At 40.2% G+C, this 10,687-nt stretch overlaps 1 long non-coding RNA gene across 1 annotated transcript; it reads right to left on the bottom strand.

Moving 5' to 3' along the window:
* Positions 1-4,867: 4,867 nt before the first annotated feature.
* On the bottom strand, positions 4,868-6,035 carry LOC105281459. Its single transcript, XR_002193435.2, has 2 exons — positions 5,410-6,035; positions 4,868-5,052 (listed from the first exon to the last, which is right to left on the bottom strand). It is a non-coding gene; the product is annotated as an uncharacterized LOC105281459 (long non-coding RNA).
* Between the last annotated feature and the right edge of the window lie 4,652 nt (positions 6,036-10,687).

Below are 10,687 nucleotides of genomic sequence, written 5' to 3'. Positions count from 1 at the left end.
CTAATGATACATTATACATACACATTTTTCGTGTTTCATCTTTATATTCTATAAGCAGCATAGCTTATTCATCTTCAGTCTTAATTCTGACTGATTCTAATGATCTTCCATCATTCGATCGATTGAATTTGCCGAGTACCATTAGGCACATCAACGTCCGCATTCGGACGTAAGCTAAGCTTTGAAATCGGATCCTTATCTCTTTCTTTTTTTTTAAATCTCGTCTCCTCACGTTTCCGTCGAACCGCGACGAAAGTCGGAAGTGCCTTCAAACCGTCCGCTTTTACTTCTCGGAGTACCGTAGTGGTCGAAATATCGGACATACGAAAAGCAGCGAGCGCCGCCGCAGCTTTTCTGCAGGTTTTCGCGGCTGCATCTGGTATAACCATATGCGGTTTCACGACTCTCGTTACGATCTCGTACGCGCTTCTTCGAAATGCGTTTCCTCCTTTAGTCGACACGAGTTTTAGCCGAGAACAGAATTGCCGCATTATTGGTATCCTTTCAGAGATGCGAATTGACGTGCACGCCTGCCTTCTGCGCGCGCTGCTCCGCGATTTTTACTTTACTTCGAGAAACGAATCAGAATCGATTGGATAATTAGATGTGGAAAACAGCGATGAATTTTGTGGGGAATCTTCCAGATTACAAGGAATTACCGATAACGCATGTCCTAACGAGCCACTTCCAACTATTCAGATAACTTTCGAGTATAAGGAGTTAACGAAGAACTCTATCTTACTCTCTCTCTTTCTGTCTCTCTCTCCCTTTCTCATTCTACGATCAAGACTTTCCATGTGCGATTACATAAAGTCATAATGAATGAGAGCTCGCTGATTACATTAGTCGATTACTTCAATTGGGTCAATGGTACGCCATGTGCGAACGTAACTTATGGTACCAGGGGAAAACTGCGAAAGATGAAAACGCACCCCTCTCGGATTTCTCACGCGGCGCGCCATGTTACATCGCCATGAAATTCTTCTTGTCGTTTCGCGAAATAACGCCGAACGTTAACGTGACACGCTACTTTATCGCGAAATCGGGCTTTAAAGAGCGATCCTTACAGTTTTCACGCGCGTGGATGTGCTTCAACTTTCTCCATGTTCCGCAAATGTCTTCGTCGCGCTTCAAATTGCCGCAATATTCGATGAGATCGTTTCTTCCGCGCGACAATCTTTCGCGAGAGAAATAAGAGGAAATAAGAAGAATCGAACAAGAACTTCTCCTCGAAAACCTCTCGAATCGAATCCGTTTATGATCGTATTATAATAATGTCAAATATCGCACTCACGTAAAAATGTGGATTCTACCGTAAATCACAAGTTTTACTTTCGCCACTGGATAAAAAGTAGATAAGAGAAAGAGCGAGACACTCTAGACATCTTGTGCATCTTATTTACATTTCGTTAAATTGTTAGTTTAAATTCTTCATTCATTTACAGCATTATACACACATACGCATACACTGCTTTTTGTGCTCAGGAGAATTTTTCCCACAACACGATAAATTTCTCTCTCTCTCTCTCTCTCTTTCTTGCTCTTCTATCTCTTTCCCTCCATGCCTCCGCTTTTTCGCCGGACCATCGTTACGAAACGCAAAAGACCGCGTTTATCTCCCATGTCGACGGCGACCGCGTTAAACTCGCGTCCCTGAGAGCTTCTACAAACATGCGAGGGGGCCAGATATCAAGCAGGATATACGTCGCGCTTTTCCCACCCTCGTTCCAGCGTCAGATGGGAGTCAACGAGTAAACTTCAAACGTATCGCCGACCGTTAGCGGTGGATGAAATTGTCTCGCACGGTCGTGGGCCGATTAGGTCTCACCTCCTCGCGATGGCAAATGTTATCTATTTAATTTCCTTTTCTCGAGCTTGAGACATGCTCCTCCGGTCCCGCGAGCTTGTTCAACGTTCCACAAGGACCGGCGAGTATTTTCACTTCCGTTCTATCGCGTCGTGAAAGAATTAGACGCCCGTGGTCGGGGTTTTGCCGAAAATTCGCCGGTGCTCGGCTGTCTTAATCGCGCAACGACGTCACAATGGGAGCGCAACGGGGTAAAATCCCGGTAAAAACTTTCTGCACGAGACAAACGTCCGTGTCTCGCCAGAAAGCGTTTAATCTCGAGTAACCATTTCGATATTTATTCTTTTTCCTGCGGATTGAACTTGTTTTAGGTAATAAAGACTGACAGCATTCTCGATATTTGCTTATGAAAATATCGCATGGTAGAATCGATTTAATCGATTGGTTGATATTCCACGAGCATATGCGGGCGCTCATCGATGCGCGCTCGTATAGCTTCCGATATTCATTTTGCAAAGATGCAGATCAGGCGCTATTGGTTCCGATGGAACATTGAATTTTTGCAAGAGAATCAATGAGCGGTCTTCCCTCTCTTGAATATCCGTCCGTCGCGCGTTTTATCCCGGTCCTCCACGCACGTTCAACGCAAACTATTGCGCGAATATATATATATATATATCTCTCTCTCCTTCTCTCTCGCTCTTTGGTCATTAATTTCTCAGCGTCAAACTCAAAACTTTGAATCGCGTTCGAACCAACTCCGTGTTGCAAACTGCACTAAGAAATTGAATTTTAATCTGCAGAAAAACACAACTCGCGTAACACGCCGTTCCGCCGTTTAAAAAATTAGATGTGTCAGAGAAAGAAAGAGCGCGTACGAACTCAACTCGGAATCACTACTACGGGATGTATTCGATCCAAGTAACGTTTAATATTTCTTGCTGAACAGCGTAATTTGAAAAAGTTTTTTATGTGCCCCAGCGCAAATTCATGAAGAAATACTCGGGAAATCGTGATTTACTGTACAGTTGGGAACGATACCGGGCGGAATGTAGTACGACGTCCGAGTCACTATTGTGATAAGTTAATCACGAGCCAGGGAGTGCGGAATTCCGAGGATAAATTTTCCGGCGGGTATGAAAGTGCTGCCGGATATGGGCACACGGTAGTGTTTACCCTCAGAGTTTGTGACTTGATAATGCGCCATTGGCTTGTTATAACGGCGGGCCGACGTGCGTCATGACGTCCCGGGAAGCGTCCCGCTGCAATAAGATAGCTAGCAAGTTTACGGACTACGGATTTGCGAAGCTATTCTTAGTTGCAAACAAAGCATGGAAAATTTGGTAATTACCTATTAAATTTCATCGAACGCATTTAATTAATGTCAGAGTAACATTACAACCGAAAGAGATCATGAAAATGAAATATATTTTACAAAAAGATTATTGTAAGTGATATTTATGTTTTATGATATTTCTTACGTTCCTCCATTAAACGACATAGAAGATATTAGAAAAGAAAGTAACTACGTTTATCTGTCAAAACATGAAAAGCTTAATTAAACTTCCAAAAAAGAAACTATGTAACAGAAATTCTTTTAATGCAAATGGATAATAAAGTTTTTCCGGCGCGAGTGACAGGTGTTTTTCGTAATAGTTATACTAAAGAGTTATAACGTTACGTTCAATCGATTGTTCTTTGACGTTTTCCCGCGAAGATCGCTAAGCTGAGCTATCTTTCGGAATTAGTTTCTTCCTGCACGAGTTCCAACGTAATCGCGGATATTATTTTCCCCGGCACTTCGGAATATTATTTAAATTGGAATTACTTTTCTCATTATAACCCAGCCAAGGAGAAAATCTCCTTTCCCGCAGACTTTACTTTTACCATTCTCACCGTGGGAGAAAAAGTTTATTTCCGCGACAAGTGACAACGCGATGGCGGACGCCCATCTTTCAGTGTGCCTCGCGACTTCCAGTGTGCTTGCTATCGATAAGCACTGCTCGATTGCTGCTGCTAATAGCTATTGCTGAATTTTACGGAGTTCTTACTTACATCAACAACAATTAGCACAATGTGTTAATCTTCCGATTCCAAATCGATTTTAATTATGAAATGGATACCATAGAGAAGAAATCGTATACAGATGATATTTCGAAAAATTATATTTAATTACATGTGCAGGATTTCTCGAAATCAAATTAATTTATTTTAATGTACAATTGATTTAATTGAATATGTATCTTGATATAATAAATATCTTGATATAAATAATAATTAATGATATAGTAAATATTTTGATATAAATAATAATTAACAAAATATATATAATATGACAATATCCTTCATAATCCAACGTACACGCACGTCGTCTGCCTTTGCCGACGACTACAGACAAACTTTTGTCTCTCTTTTGTCTCTGCTCTCGAAAATCGTTCGAACATTTCCACTGATTTCGAAAATGTTTTTCAGATCTTATTTTTTAGACTAATCAATACAGAAATAGATTTCTAAAAGTTTCATCAAAAAAACCGCTCGCCAATCAGATACCAAACACAAAATATTCGTTTCGCTGAATGTTACCTAAAACTTGAAATTAAAAAGTAATACACATTACTTTTTAATTTCAAGACATTTATTAAAGTCTGTCGTTATAATAAGCACAAATCGATCCTGTCAAATACAGTAAATGGCACAGTTCCAAAAATACACGCGTGGCTTTACAAAAAGGAAAGAGTATCAAAGTTCTATTCAACTCTGTTTATATAAATAACTGTCTAAAGTGTTTAAATATTATTTAAATAACTGCATATTATTAGTAAGTTCTATTTTCTGCTTTCCTTTTAAATTATTAAACGAGACACTTAATCTGCTTCATCAAAAGTATTATGGGAAACTTTGTCTCAGCTAGTTTTACTCATCGAGAGATGTAAAAGAAACCAAAGAAGTTATCAATATGCGTCGGTATAGATATTCTGATTCAGATGAAACAAATAAAGTACATTAAGGGGGGATTCTCATGTAAAGAGCCAAAAAGAAGCAGATTTTTCGGAATTTTTTTTCAAGAACGTATTTAGTCAAAGGATCTCAAACTTTAATAGTACATCAATACATGTAAAGAGAATATAAAAATATTTTTTTGGTTAAAAAAAACATATATATAGATATAGGTATGGACGCCGCCTTCAGCGGCTTCGGCGTCGCAGGCGTCAAACGGTGTGCAGTCTAGCATCCGCTGTAATGGTCTGAAACAGAATATTCAACAATATTTATTAATTATAGATCATTACGCATCGTTTGAACCTCATGAAGCAAGAAAAAAAACCAAATTGAAAAGAATGGCGACATTTGAAAAAAAAATGCTGCTTTTTCATTAAAATTTTCATTGTTATTGTGAAATAAACATTATTTACTTTAAAAATTTTTGTTGCTTTTGAGGTTCATACGATGAACAATATAATTGTCTACATGTAGAGCCCCGAAAGAGCCCAATCGGTCTAATATTTTTTTAGTTATCCTGCACACCAGTTTGAAAAAAGTGATTTCGAGAAAAACGCGTTTAAAGTTTTCGGTTATAAAAAGTAATGCTTTTCAATACTTACAGTCCTAATCGGCGATTCCAGGGCCATATGGTAGGCCTTCTGCATCCTCGTATAATTGCTGCTGTTGTAAATTCAGTTCTTTGCGAGCAGTTCGAGCTTCTTTCGAGCTACTGAGGCTTCGTCACTCCTGTTGCCGTATTCGCGCGGCGTCATACGAGTCTGCATACTCCTTACAATGGGTACCGATCTTTAGTTCTAATGTGTCCATAATTTTTAAAACGGCGAAATAGCCTTCGTTGAATAATCCTGCAGCAATATATGCGGCTATTTCCACTGTTCGGATGCCACAATATAAATATTTCGGAGCCAAACGCCAAACACACGAATTGAAGCTCTCGTAAAATTTTCTTGCCTCAGCTATACAAGTACGCGAAGGTATATCACAACAAAAGAAAACCATTAGACGTATACCTGCGAAGCTGTTTGTTATGTACGAGTGTATGAGTGAGGACAGACGAGACGCGTGTCTCCGCTCCGAGCGCTCCCAGCTACCTACTCAACGCGCGGTCGAAAACTCGACTATAACTATACGTAGAGGTCGAATATCGATTTGTAACTTTAGGAACATATTTTCCACATGTATTAGAGTTGATTTAAGCAAAAAAAATTTTTTGACTCGTTACATGAGAATCTCCCCTTAAGCTGGAAAAAAGGCAAGATTTATTTTCGCGATGAGAATGAAAATCTGAAGAACAAATATATAAGCGACATTTTCGATAGTTTATGATTTCAACTATCATAATTGTTTTAAAATCGTATTGCAACCAAAGCAATATATAAATCGTATCGATTATCGTATGCATCGTGCAAATTCGAAAGCGCAATGCATTGAATTTCGAATTTCAACGTGATATTTGACGCGCGATATCAATAAAGGTTTAAGTCGTCATTAACGCATGACGCACTAACCGCCGATAACAATTGTAAGCGCACAAAGCGTAAGAGCGGGCAGCGACATGTCGAAAGCAATTAAAAGACGCTTCATGAATAATTACATGATTGTCAGTAATATTGGTCGTGCTTCTCGGTCGACAGCCGATTGCATTACAATAACCCGCACGTCGAACCGATGCGAATAACGTTACGCGACGCGGATACACCGTTTTGCGGTTTTCCTTCACCAGGTCGACCTGTTTTTGTGACGCGTTGATTTATGAAGTGACACCGACGACCAACACCGTGGATCCACTCATTACAAGCACGCGTGCATCAATCTCATAAACGCGCACGGGACACCTAAATGCGCTCGCGTATATCGAGCGCAACACGGCACATTACACTTCTTGAATGCGAACTGCTCGACCAGACGCAACTGAGATATGCAGTCGATTAACATCATCTCCCGAGGGACGACGGATGTCAGCTGCATTTTCGAACACGTTCAATCACCGATTTACGCACATCATCGACGTTTGCAAGTCCCAATTTCCAAACTTCGTGAGTTTCGAAAAGATGTTTATTACTTTCTTCGTTTCTTTTTTTTGACAATTTATCCATCAATTTCAATAACGTACAAGCCCTATGTAATAGCATCGATGAAGTTACGTCCTTCCGGCAATTTCCCTACGTTCTCCGCAATGTTCGCGGTAATCCCGCGTTCCGATATTGATGAATGCAACACGTCGGACATGTGCGGGGATGATCATTATAATTCTGTTAAATGGCGATAAATGACGATCGCGTTAACTGACGCTGACTCTGTTTTAATAATTGTCACACGTATGCTACATCGTACACCAAATGCCATTATCGCCGATTGCTCATTTGTCGCATAAAATGCCAAAGGTGACTTGCGCACGCAAACGTACCGATTTCCATCGAGATCGCTCGTTTAATGGGATCGTGAATGAACAATTATATGTCATTTTCGAAAACGCATATCATTGTTGCTCATTTTGTTCATCAAGCTGGCAAGTGCCGCGCTGCATTTCTTTTTATTTAGTTTAATTTTTTGTCCAGGGATATTATGGGATATTGTAACAATCGATAACCACTTTAGTGCTGCATTTTACACAGTATAATATTGAAAAAACTATATTATCTCTCTTCTTCTTTTTAAATCAAAATAATTATAAAACACAAAAATTATAATAATACAACCTTACAGACTATGGTAAAGTTTTATACGTATATTACTCCATTTTCTTTTTCTTTCTTAGAAGAAAAGAACAAAAACAACATACTATATTATATATTATCCATAATTTTCTATAAATCACTTTCTATAAATTCATTCATTTATAGGTTTCGGACGTTCATGTATGCATTTTGCAATCTGTCTGTGTGTTGATTTGTAGTACCGTGTAAATTTAATCGACGATATATTTCAATTTCAAATGATTATGATTCGTAAGACTCTTCATTTAATTAATATTGGGACGTGATTAATTAAACAAAACGAACAGCGCCGAGGCAATGTAGAGGGTTAATCACGGATAACAAGGTCGACTCGAGATAGCGGAAGAAAGGAATAAGCCGGATTATACTGCCCTTCTCCGAAGATGGCAGTTTCTTAATTATTGAATTTACGTATATATATTTCGACATATACGAAATACATATGTTTCGTAAAGCTTATATTATTTAAAGATATATTCTTTGTATGTGTATATTTAAAAATCCGGTTTTTTAAAAAATCAAATGAAAATTTCATTACTGTTTTTGTGAAATAATTACTTAATTTTCTGAGTTTATATATACATATATACTTTTAACTTTAAACATATAACGTTATCTGTTATGGAAGAAATTTGGCATAGCTTTACACATAAAATCAAGTTTGAAATAATTCTACAGCAAATTTTTATCAGTGTTATTATTTTTCTGCAAATTAAAGATATAGAGACCTTTATTTAAAGTTAGCGATCTGTCTGTTGTTGGATGTTAGGAAAATATGTAGCCGTCGTATCTTAAAACGCAGGCAGTTTCCGTTTTCGAAATGGCGTGTGTCGTTCACGGTTTTACGACACTGTGAGGAATCGGGTTAACGTCTGACACAATACTCTCGGTGTTCCGATAGGATTTGTTTCGCATCAAGATGGAGTGAGCACCGAAATTTATACCGTGATCTAGAAAAGACGTCACCTCTCGCGAGAGCGAGATCAGCGAATCTCCGATAATTATTTCTTGCGCTTGTGATTAACCGGCAAAAAACACAGGGATGGTAGAGAGAGAGAAAGGTATTAGGAAGGTAAAATATTCCGGTAAGGTATCCCGATAAAATATCCTCTTTCCTGTATAAATTTCTGATTACACCATATTTGCATTCCACGGGGAATCTCTGATCTGTTTATTGCCACGTTATTCGCACAGGTATAAAATAATGTATATATTTAAAGTGCTGCGGGGAGTCGGGTGGCAGCGATTACTTCAATTTTGCGTAAGTAAAACGAAAAGTTTTGTAACGAGGCGGGTCTTGAAAATTTTTAACTATTACTGTAATGAAGTTACTACAGCGAAGCCGCGGGGTCGAGTGTATCGGATAGCTTACACGCTTCCAATAACAACGAACTTTCGTTTCTGTGAGACGCGGTAAAGCAGAAGTAATGGGCCCCAGAGGACTTCTTAAGGTAGCTTAAGGTTTATCACAGTCAAGTGAATATTTAACAACTTCCCTAGGAAAAAGCTTTTCAAAGTACACGGCACGCAAGCTGCAACGAAAAGATTCCGATTTGCTGCCGTTACATTTACGGAACGCATCTCTTAATACGCTGAATTACACGTCATATTCATAAAACTATCTTCTCTTTAATAATTTTGCGACATGTATCTTTTAAATCTTACATTCATATATATATATATATATATATATATATATATATATATATATATATGTATGTATCAGATATCAGTTACATAAAAATGTTTAACATATTACCACTATTCACAGCATGATCAACCACACTTTTACTGCATAAAAATGGATAATGCTGATTGAGATTATTATATTTCACTTGTCCTTTCTACTATCTTTATTCTATAATTTAATACATATTTCTGACGCTGTATCAATATTAGTGCAATTATAACATTTATGTTATACCTACATATTCGGTTTAATCAAGCTGCTTCAACTGTATATTATCGACTTTAGCGTTCAAAACCGACTAACGCGAGCTCAAAAAGCAGCGGGACATTTATCCGCAACCATGAGGAGGAGTAGGAAGCGAAGGAGAGATCCTGCCGCGTGGCAAGAATGTGGCGCAGAGCCGCGCTCGAGCGAGAAATCACGATGCGAGAGAGCCGGAATCAGTTCTTCCTCCCGAGCGGAGCCGAACCCGCCCCGATAACCTCCGGTAATGTTTCCCCTAATTTTTTGAACGCAACCGAAGAACGGTCCGGAGATAACGGCGACGTCGACGCCGACGCCGACGCGGTCGGTCGGTCGAAATGACATACGCGACACGTCCTGCGGCTTACAGCAGTAGCAACGGCACAGCGGCAGCAGCCTCCCCGTTATAAGAACTCGCAAGATAGTTGGCTACGCTCGCTCGCTCGCCCGGCCGCGGGCGCCGGCTCAATGTACCAGAGGAAATCGCTGACTTATGGCTGCGCCGGGGAGTCATACCTTTTTTCATAAACCCCCAGTCAACCCCCAACCTCGTGACTCTTTTACATTGTACCCAGATTTCAGCGATTAATTTTCCCCATTGTGCCGTGGCGCGTCTCTCGGCAGTCAGCCCTTCTCCTCCACCCCTTGCTCCTCCACCACCAGCTCCTCCTCCTTCTTCTGGCTTCTTCGTTGTTCCCTTCGCCCTACCGTCAGCCTCCTTCTCTCCGTCTCTTTCGTTCCGACGTCGCGACCCTGCCGCCGCAACCCCGCAGCCTCGATTCCATCCCTCACCTTCCCCAGGTCCGCGGTCCGCATTGTCATTGGCAAACAGATCTCAATGGTGGTATTAAAAGTATCCGCTCTAATGGAACCCGGTATATTCCGGTCCAACGAAAATTCAGCTTGAGCTGAAGGAAGCCGGCGGTGGCTCGCAGGCGCGAACACAGAACGCATCGGGGATTTCTGCCTACGCGGGGGTAATTGTGTCGAGCGACGATTCTTTCGAAGACCCGCAGACGGCCGTAGAAATATTTGGCGACCACTCGAGCACACTTGACTCAGAAGACAGAAGCGAATCATTGTCGGCCGGTATCGCGTTACTTCCGCATAAAAGTCCGCGAGCAGTTCACAGCGATAGACTCGACTACATTTCCGACATATCGCTCGTTTCCAACGAGGAAGGAATGCGCCGCTCTCTTCCGGTAACTCTTAGGATTCTAAGTCTTC

This window comes from Ooceraea biroi, chromosome 4, assembly GCF_003672135.1.
Source record: "Ooceraea biroi isolate clonal line C1 chromosome 4, Obir_v5.4, whole genome shotgun sequence".
NCBI lineage: Eukaryota > Metazoa > Arthropoda > Insecta > Hymenoptera > Formicidae > Ooceraea > Ooceraea biroi.
Note: the sequence above shows the minus strand (reverse complement) of the source record. Positions and strands in the feature narration are given on the sequence as shown.